This window comes from Acanthopagrus latus, chromosome 2 (genome assembly GCF_904848185.1).
Source record: "Acanthopagrus latus isolate v.2019 chromosome 2, fAcaLat1.1, whole genome shotgun sequence".
Taxonomy (NCBI): Eukaryota; Metazoa; Chordata; class Actinopteri; order Spariformes; family Sparidae; genus Acanthopagrus; species Acanthopagrus latus.
The window spans coordinates 28,646,641-28,656,127 of record NC_051040.1 but is presented as its reverse complement, the minus strand read 5'-3'; positions in this window follow the sequence as shown (position 1 = coordinate 28,656,127).

Sequence of the window (9,487 nt, the reverse complement as noted above, 5' to 3'; positions counted from 1 at the left end):
ATGGACCAAATGGATCAGTGAGAGTTTTTAGGGTGCTGACCCGTTCTCCAGAGAGGATCTTATCTTGATCAGGCTCTTCAGACTGTGTTGGAAAGATTCTGAGAAGAGATCGAGTCTCTGCTCCGAAGAGCCGAGGTTGTAGAAGAGGAGGTGTAGAGACTGAACCCGTTGGAGGAGACATACAGAGTTCATCATTAGATATATACAGATAAATCTAAGAGTGGACAATTATTGCGCATTGCACCTTTAAGTAAATGGCTGTTGTTCTCAGAGAGCCTTCAGTTAATCTGAACTAACCTGATGTACTGTTGCTGACAACAGTGCTGAGATGAGACTGATATCTTGCAGCATATTGTTGCATGTTCTTGTGCTTGTGTGCAAGATTTGGATTTGAGTATCAACACCATCATGGGTGAAGCCTTCCCCCAGTATAGGTTCCAGTCAGACGCTTATACATTAAGATAGACATCAATCATCAGTCATCAATTCTTCATATGACATAGGCTCCTCCCATCCAAGCCTAAAGAAGAAAAACAGAATATGTCTTGACCTAGTTTAAATTAAGACTAAACTATACAAAGAAAAAAATATAACTGGACTGTATGATGATTTCCATTAAGTTTTTGCTTTGTTGTGTGTCTAACTAAGGTATTTACATTAGCAATTTTATTATACAATCTTTTGTAGCATGAAAATTAACATTAACATTAACAACTGCAATTAACATTATTAAGCTATTTTAATCTCCTTCAAGGTAATGCCACACACAAATTCATCTGACGCTAACAACTGATGCTATGCTAACGAAAACAGTACAACAGTTAGTGTGTTTTTCTGTCCAATCAGTTGTCCCTCTGAAGCATAATGGAATCATTCTGCCTGTGGGCACCAGGTGGCAGCAGGGACCAGGCCAACAGATCAGAGTGAGGATGGGAGCGACACAAGGAATATTCATCAGCTTTGCAGTAAGTTATACAAAGAAATCTAAAGAATAATTCATCACTACAGAATAACACTGATGTTTAGAGAGAATTGAGCCCCTTTGTGCAGTGAAAGACAAGTTTGTTCCATTGTTGTGAAAGGTTTGCATTTGTCATAGTGGAACGACTACCACTACCTCTGAGTGTTCAAACAACAGCCTCCCAAATAACAGTTCTTACACAGCAAGACAAATATAATGAGGCCCATTGTTATTTGGCCAAAGTGCACTGAAGGCCTTTGATACACGGAAGCGAGCGGCCCGTTAGCATCAGGCCCTCCTTGTTCCACTGAGATGCTCTGCTAAGCTCTGAACTGACAGCTTTATCACTTAATAGGTCGGTGGATATCCAAGCATTCAGCTTGTAAACCAGCAACAGGAAACAGCTGTCACCTCAGCACCCCGTGTCAGCTCTAACAGGCTCACTTTAGCTGCACTGGGTTCCTGGAGGCCTAAATAACTGTTGCATAACCACAGTAGAGTCAGACTGTTGACACAACCTGGACTTTAAATCAGTCAGCAACACCACTCCATGACTTCCACACGAAAACAATGGACTGTTCATTCAGGGAGCGTTCCAATCAGTACTACGGATTTACACTGACTGGTAACACAGAGTGACTTTGATAAATCTGCAGGAGTTGATAGGTTTAATGATCACTTGCTAACAAATAAGCGGTCGTGCACCATTTTTCAACTCTGAGACCGAGAAGTCCACCTTCCTCAGCCAAAAAGAGACTGGCAAAGCAGCTCTGTCATCAGTCACTCACATGGACACGTTATTACCTCAGAGTCAGTAATTTCTGACTGGATCTGCTCTAATTAACTAACTGTGTGAATGGCACTTTATTTGTGTCAATTACGGGTCTCCGTATCTCTGGGCAGACTGCTGCTGTCAGGTGCTGTTGCCTTCCCACAGCTTGCTGGGCATCAGGAGAGGTCTCGGGTTTCACTGGAAACCTTTGAATGCACACTCTTGGATACGAGCCCCTCCAAATGTTGCAGAGAGGTTTTGGTCTTAATGTCGACTTCACTGCACCGTGTAGCTCCTGCACATTTTCCAGCTGATCATGTCTGGTACTGCGCTACAGTGCAGTTCTGAAGTATGTGTACTTTACTTGAATATGTGCCCTAATACCTCTACCCAACATTTCAGAGGGAGATATCATACTTTTTTCTTCACGTCAGCTATAGTTAGCTGTTTCCTTCTCTTATTAAGATTTTACATTTAATATATTATGAATGTTTAAAATACAAAACACTCTGCACATTCATATAAAGCACCGTTTAACGATAATATCATTTGCATACGTATGTCACCTGTCAGTCTTGCCAAGCTCATTCATTCTAATGATTGGTCAGTAGGAAACAGGACTTATTGACAATGTTGGAGAAGTGAATCTGAAAGCAAAATATCAATTACTTTTCAGTGGAAAGTGGAAATTTGCTAGTGGAAAGTTGACAATGTACAAAAATATTGCACATCAGGACTGATCATCCTAATTTAATGGGAAAGTTTGGAGAATGTCACCTTTAAATCACAGTAAAAGTATCATTCCTCTCCTCTATGCCAAAAAAAAAGTTGTTTTAATCTTTAATCTCTCTGTAAATGTGAATATAGCTGAAATACGACAGAAATATATTGCAAACTGTAGTGAAACTACTATTCCATGAAGTCCCCAACACTTCTTAGTGACTTGGTCTGCAGATTTATGTTATCTGATGGCGTGGTAATAAAAATCGACACTGAATGTGAAAGAGTTGCTTCAGGGACCAAAGCAACATAATCTGCCCATTCATACCTGGAGATACTGTTTCACTTCCCACTCAGACTTTTGTGTTTGTGCTATACTTGAGTCCTGACAAAAGAGTTTGAAAAGTGGGTCAGCTGATCTGAAAATGGACAACTGGCATTGAAATACAGTAAAACTCACTGTTGTTAAAGTTGAGTTATGGGCTTTATTTAACAGCTTATGTCTAAAATATCACAATTTGGCTGGACGTGAAAATCTTAAGCAACTGATGACATCACTACTGCAATTGTAAGCCCAGCCCAGTTGCACAAAATTATGTCACTTAATGTTTTTGCAAACCCGACACACTCACATGTAAGCCAATGACCACAGTTCAAGACTACGTGTTAAGATTGTGTGATGATCAGTAGGTGTTTGAGTAAACGTGAATTTAAACAGTAGTGCAAAAAGAGAGAATAGGTTTTTATATATATATATATATATATATACATACATACATATACATATATACACATACATACACATATACATACATACACACACATATACATATATATATATATATACATACATACATACACATATATACATATATACATATATACACATACATATATATATATATATATATACACATATATATACACATATATATACACATACACATAAGGAGAGCTTAGTTATCTGGTAGTGATAAAGTGTCTGAAGGTCTGATTGTTGTTTTCCAGGGGCGGGGTGTGTGTGTGTGTGTGTGCACAGCAGGGGGGGGGGCATTCAGAGTCCGTGTGTGTGTGTGTGTGTGGATTGGGGGGAGGGGGGCAGCAGGTGGAGAGTCAGCGTCCAGGGAGGGTGTGTGTGCGGCAGGGGGGCAGAGCAGGGAGAGAGTTCAGCATCCTGACAGCCTGGTGGATAAAGCTGTCCCTCAGTCTTGGGACCCAAAAGCGGACATCCAGACTGGGGACAGGTTTAAAGGAATTTATAAATCTGGGCTCGGATTGTGGTAGCAGGCGGAGTCGTGGGGCTCACAGCAGCTCAGTGGGGACACGGGAGGAGGAGACGCAGGTGTAGGCTCAGGGTCAGCTGGTGTGGTAGCTGGGCTCACCACAACATCAGCTGTGGCTCAAGGGGAGAAACTGTTGGCATGAGGCAGAGAAGGTTCAAGGTGGAGTCGAAGCTGGTGGCAGCCTGGCTTTTGGAGCTAGGGCTTGGAGGTAACCCAACACTGGAGAGGTTGAGGAGAACCAAAGTTAGAATGGAGAAAGAGCAAAAATACATACAGGCAAAAAGTCACTGAGAGATATAGGCGTAAGTCAGCCATCTACCTGCCATCTAGTCTGATATTCTATTCTATTCTATTCTATTCTATTCTATTCTATTCTATTCTATTCTATTCTATTAATTTTGAGCTGATGATAAGATGAGCTAGATGGCTCCAGCCTTCTGGGACTCAGCCAGCCTCTGCAGAGGAGCAAATAAAAAAACACAAAAACAGCCAGGACAAAAGTTGCAATCATGACAAATTGTGTGAAACCAGTGAGTACTGTTGATGAAGGGCCCCTGCCCTACAACACACAAAATGTCAGAACATCTCCTGCAAGTAGTTTTTGTGCCAAAACCTGACCAGAGCGTGAGCACAAGATAAATTTGAAAACTGAACAGAACGAAGTGTATAATTTCAACATATGACAGAATATACAGTAACTGAGTCTTTAAGGGGGTAAAATGAAAAATATATTCTTCTATTTAAACCAACTTGGAGCTCCAACGTTACATGAAAAAAGTGATGACATGCCTAAAAATCTATACTCTCTCTTTTTTTTAAAACTATTTTTGCCATGTCAGTCCAAGAGTGGAATTTACATACCGGTGTGGGGAAACAGATTCATTCAGTCTACGTCAAACGCTAACACAAGCATGTGATCATGTCCACAATTACAATGTTATCATTCCAATGTTAAACAGGCGCAGTGCTCAGCATGTTGACTATCTTAGTTAGCGTGTTAGCATGCTGATGTGAATTTGTTTCTACTGTCTGGGCTGGAGCCTGTTCCAGCTGACAGGTGAGATGCAGGGTACCCTCTGAGCAGCTCGCCAGCTCATCACAGGGCTAACACATAGAGACAAACAACCATTTGCACTCATATTCACACCAACAGACAATTAAGAGCCACCAATTAACCTGACCTGCATGTTTTTTTTGCCTGTTGGAAAAAGCCAGAGTACCCAGAGGAAACCCACCCAGACATGCGGAGAGTATGTAAACTCCACACAGAGAGGCCCTGCCCCACCCCGGGGTCTCACCCAGGACTCTCCTACTATGAGGTAACAGCAGGGTATTAAAAGTAGATCATATGTCATCTCAGTTTAGCAGTTTAAACACTCTCTTTTACCTGGTTATAACTCATGTCACAGAGCTTCACCAGCAGGTTGTACTAACTACCACCCATCCCCTCATCACACACGTCATCACAACATGCCGTCTCTGTCTGAGTTAGAATAGAGTGAATATCTGCATTTCAATAAAAAAAAAAACAAAACAATACAACAACAGTCACTTTAAGATGTGTTTTCAAATGCATGTGGTGCTTGAGAAGAATTTTCATCTTGGATAACATTCAATCATCTAAAAATAAGATATGATGACATCATTGGGTTGCCATGTTTGTAGTGTAACACTATAACAGTATTCTTAAAAACTAAGATGTGCACATGTCGTCTGGTTACACGTTAACATTAATTGGTGAACCTGGTTGCTACAATGGCAGGTTCAACATCCAGCTCTCTGACACTGTTGTGATACGTTCTGTTTGCAGATGACTCATGCACTGCAGTGGTTGTAGTAGACTGTACTCTAGTTCTCAGGTCTTTATTCCTGCTGGACTGTAAAGTTTACTTTTGCAGAGATTTGCCCTCATTTGTCCTCCAGCCACAGTCTGCCAAAGATCCCTCAGCCCAGCAGCTGCCTGACTGAACTGTGCTGGCAGCGAGCCTCACACACACACACACACACACACACACACACACACACACACATCCTCAGTCACACTGCTGCTTTGGAGGGAAGGACATCCCCCTCTCACACACATATTTCATTCTGCACAGCATTAGGCTTTAAGGCACTACATGTGAGATACAGTATTTATCATGTATCCTGTCTGATTGCTAACAGCGCATGAATAATGCACCGTTCTAGGTTCGGAAGAGAACACCTTTGAAGATGAAAGTCTGAAATCTTGACACCGATTCAAGGAAAAAGGAGGCGGAGGTGGAGGAGGTGAACAGGTGGAGGTGAACATATGTCTGCATGCATTTATGATGGGAAAAGTGTGTCTGTGTGTTTACATTCAGCTGCTCCGAAGTCACTCTGCTGTGTGTTTGCCTTGTGCTAGTGTCTGATCCCGGTTAGAGTGTGATTTATTTCCCTGCAGACACACATTATATGATCAGCGTCTTGTTTAGAAAAGGTCATCCTCGTAGTCAAAGCAGAACGTGCCCACCAGCTCCATTATTCATTCTGAGCATGAGTTTATTTTACCATGAAATATGGTTGAAAGTGGAGAGATTTTGTTTGGCCACTGACTGGAAGAGCTCCTGCTGTCTAGTTTCCAGTTTCCCTGGTGACCCCGATGGCCCCTGCTCATCAATAGGCTCAATGGCTCATTCAGGGACAGTCAGGAAAACCCCAGAGGCAGCGGTGTAAAATGTAGGCTACACACTTTAATGCAGCTGTTAGGCAGATGTGATGGCAGAGTTGTGCTTCGCTCCTCTCCCCCTCCCCCTGATGGACTGTTGACCTCCAGCGTGACCAGTATTTCATTGTTTCATTTTAGGAGGAATCTGTGTGTTCGCCCTAATACATGACGCTGGTTGCCATCATTGTTGTGTGACTTTACAATCATATGAAAACAACCTTAAAGGACAACTCCACAAATGTTACACTCTAACATGTGTTGGCAGATCTCGGGGAGGCTACATTTAACATTTAAAATATGAATCAAGTATGGTAGATATGTGTGCTACCGGCTTGCTGTCAAATGCATTACTGTACTGTATGTAAATTCAGCATTTGGCAATACAGAAAGTAATAACACTACTTTCTCAAATTGAGTTTGTCCTAAGCATTATTTTGGCACGATTAAAACTGTAGGAGCAGATACAAATCAAATGTGTCCTCAGAGCAGCTAAACTTAGAAAATTCTGCCTGTTATCTGTTTTTTTTTTAGGTATTTGTTTGGTGTTTTTATTTATTTGCTTTGTTATTTTGTTGTTTTTTCATCAGTCTATATAGTATAAAACATGAATTTTATATGTAGCTATATAAAATAATGCATGTATGTTAATTTACTAAACTACTGAATGTAGGAAGTTTTCAGTAGCAAAAAACACAAATATAGCTGCTATAATTAATATTTATATATTGACAATAGATAGAATGATCACAAGGTAACTATCATTGCGATTTGAAAAATATTATATGAAAAAACCCACAAAGAAATTCACCACACTGCTGTTTGCTCCGGTTTTACAGCGCTTCAGCATCTTTCAGCTGATTGTTTTGATTTTCTGCAACTTTTATTGTTTTCAGTAGAAACAAAGTGTTGTTTCCAGCAGCAGCAGCAGCAGCAGCAGCAGTTTTCTGTGGAAAAAGCTCTTTACACCACAAATGACAAACAGCGTTAGTGACTAGTTGTTGAACACAGCAGAATACCAGGCAGATAGTTTTGTTGAAACACAACTAGTAAGCATGCCAAAGCATTTTCCCCACCATCTCCAAGTTGTTGAAAATAATGACTGCATGTTTAAAAATCAGATAACACCCAGATGATGATGTATGTTATGCACAAACAATTTTGAATGACAGATGAGCAAAATAGAACAACAAATGGTTTGATGAATAATGTTATATATATGAATATATATGAAAACAGTATGACTGAATTATACAATCAATAATTTATTAAAATGTTTCAATAAAAACACTTCAATACATCTAATGCTAAATTCATCATTTTTAATTTGTCATTATTTCATTTCTTTATTTTCATTGTTATTGCTTTTTATGGTTACATTTTTATTTTATTTTTTTTATTATTGTATTACAGCAATTTGAATTATTATCAAAATGCAAAATGACAAGAAAAATCCACTTTGTCATACCATTGGATGAAAAGTGAGGGGACTGGTGACAGCTCCTAATTCCATTATCATCAAAGTATTTTATAGTGTCTCATTTGATCTTGAAACACTGATCATTTTGTAGTTCTATGTGGAGAGAGATGAAATGAGAAAGTTGACATCATGGGGGAGGAGATAAACTGAATACCTCATGCTCTAACAACACCATGAGTGTATAAGATATGATGTTTGTTGTGAAAGAGAGAATATTTCTAACATGATGAACTCTTCACATGAGACATTTCACCCCCAGGTAAATTGCTGCATCCTGCAATCCGTGAATGACGGGCATTTTTCATTACGTAGGTGCTGTTGCTATGGTAACCTCTAACCCCCCCCAGACCTTGAGATGTGGTGTTATTTTAGGCATCCTATGTAAACGTGCCATTTACAAAGATAAGTGATGGAAACAAGACACAGACACAGCAGCCGAACGAGGCGGGTCCACGCCGACACACTGACGTGATGAATTCCGAAGAACCAACAACGCATCAACGCACATCGATATAATGAGGCTTGATGTTGATTATTTAACCTAAGCTCACCTGTTGTTGTATCGTTCCTTCTAAATGTTCCACCCCTCTAAACCACATGTTATAATGAGTCACTCAAGACTTTCTTCTGCTCACACAAAGACACAAAGTCATTTTATTGGAATAAATTACATCATTTGGCACAGTTGGCATTGTGTTTTACTGGAGTAGAGACAGTTTTTCTCTTGGGAATGTTTCCATCTGTACATTACTTACATTCAGTAGCTGCTCTCTGGTTGAAAATGCTGCAGCGAACAGGCTTGTATGATATTCTGTGAGTGTAAAGCATACTTCTTTCAAACATTCTTCGACAAACTTCAGTTATTTATCTGCAAGTCTTCCTGCAGTTTATATCACAAAGTAACTCAGTCAATTTGTTGAACTACATAATTATTTTATTGGAAATATATAGATGTCAATTTAAATCTTTAATATATCAGACATTTCTTGGGTTTCTAGGATACAAGTTTTAACTTGTTATCTCCGTGAATCTTCCTGATTTGTAGGATGCGAAGTTAAAAATTCTTCTTTCATTTGTTGACAGATTTTTTAAAAGTATTTGGCAGTGGTGACCTAACCAAGGCCCAGATCAGACTGTGGTAATACTGAGCAGCTTTCAGGTGTGAATGTGATCAGGGCGTTCCTGAGAGGGAGCCTCACCTTCCCCTGAATAAATAAAGGTTTCAAAAATGAGTCAAAGGTTTATACAGAGAGAATGTGGGAAATCCATAAATATGATCAGTGTTCAATTCATTTTCTGTTTGTGTTTTTCAGAATAAAGTGTTCCATAAATCAGGCTTAAGTACAGTACTTAAGTACAGTATTTGAAATTCATTACATTCATAATTATTAGATGATCACTGCATTCACTGTATAAAGGTTTGTACTTTTTATCTTTTGTTTTATGTATTTTATTAGTTTGCATGGATTAAAGATGATCAAATAGCAAATTGTACAAATGCCACCGAGTCTGCCCTCTCGATTCTTCTCCACTCTTCAAAGCACCGCTGGACGCCGCGACAAGTGGAGCGCCTGGGGATCGATAC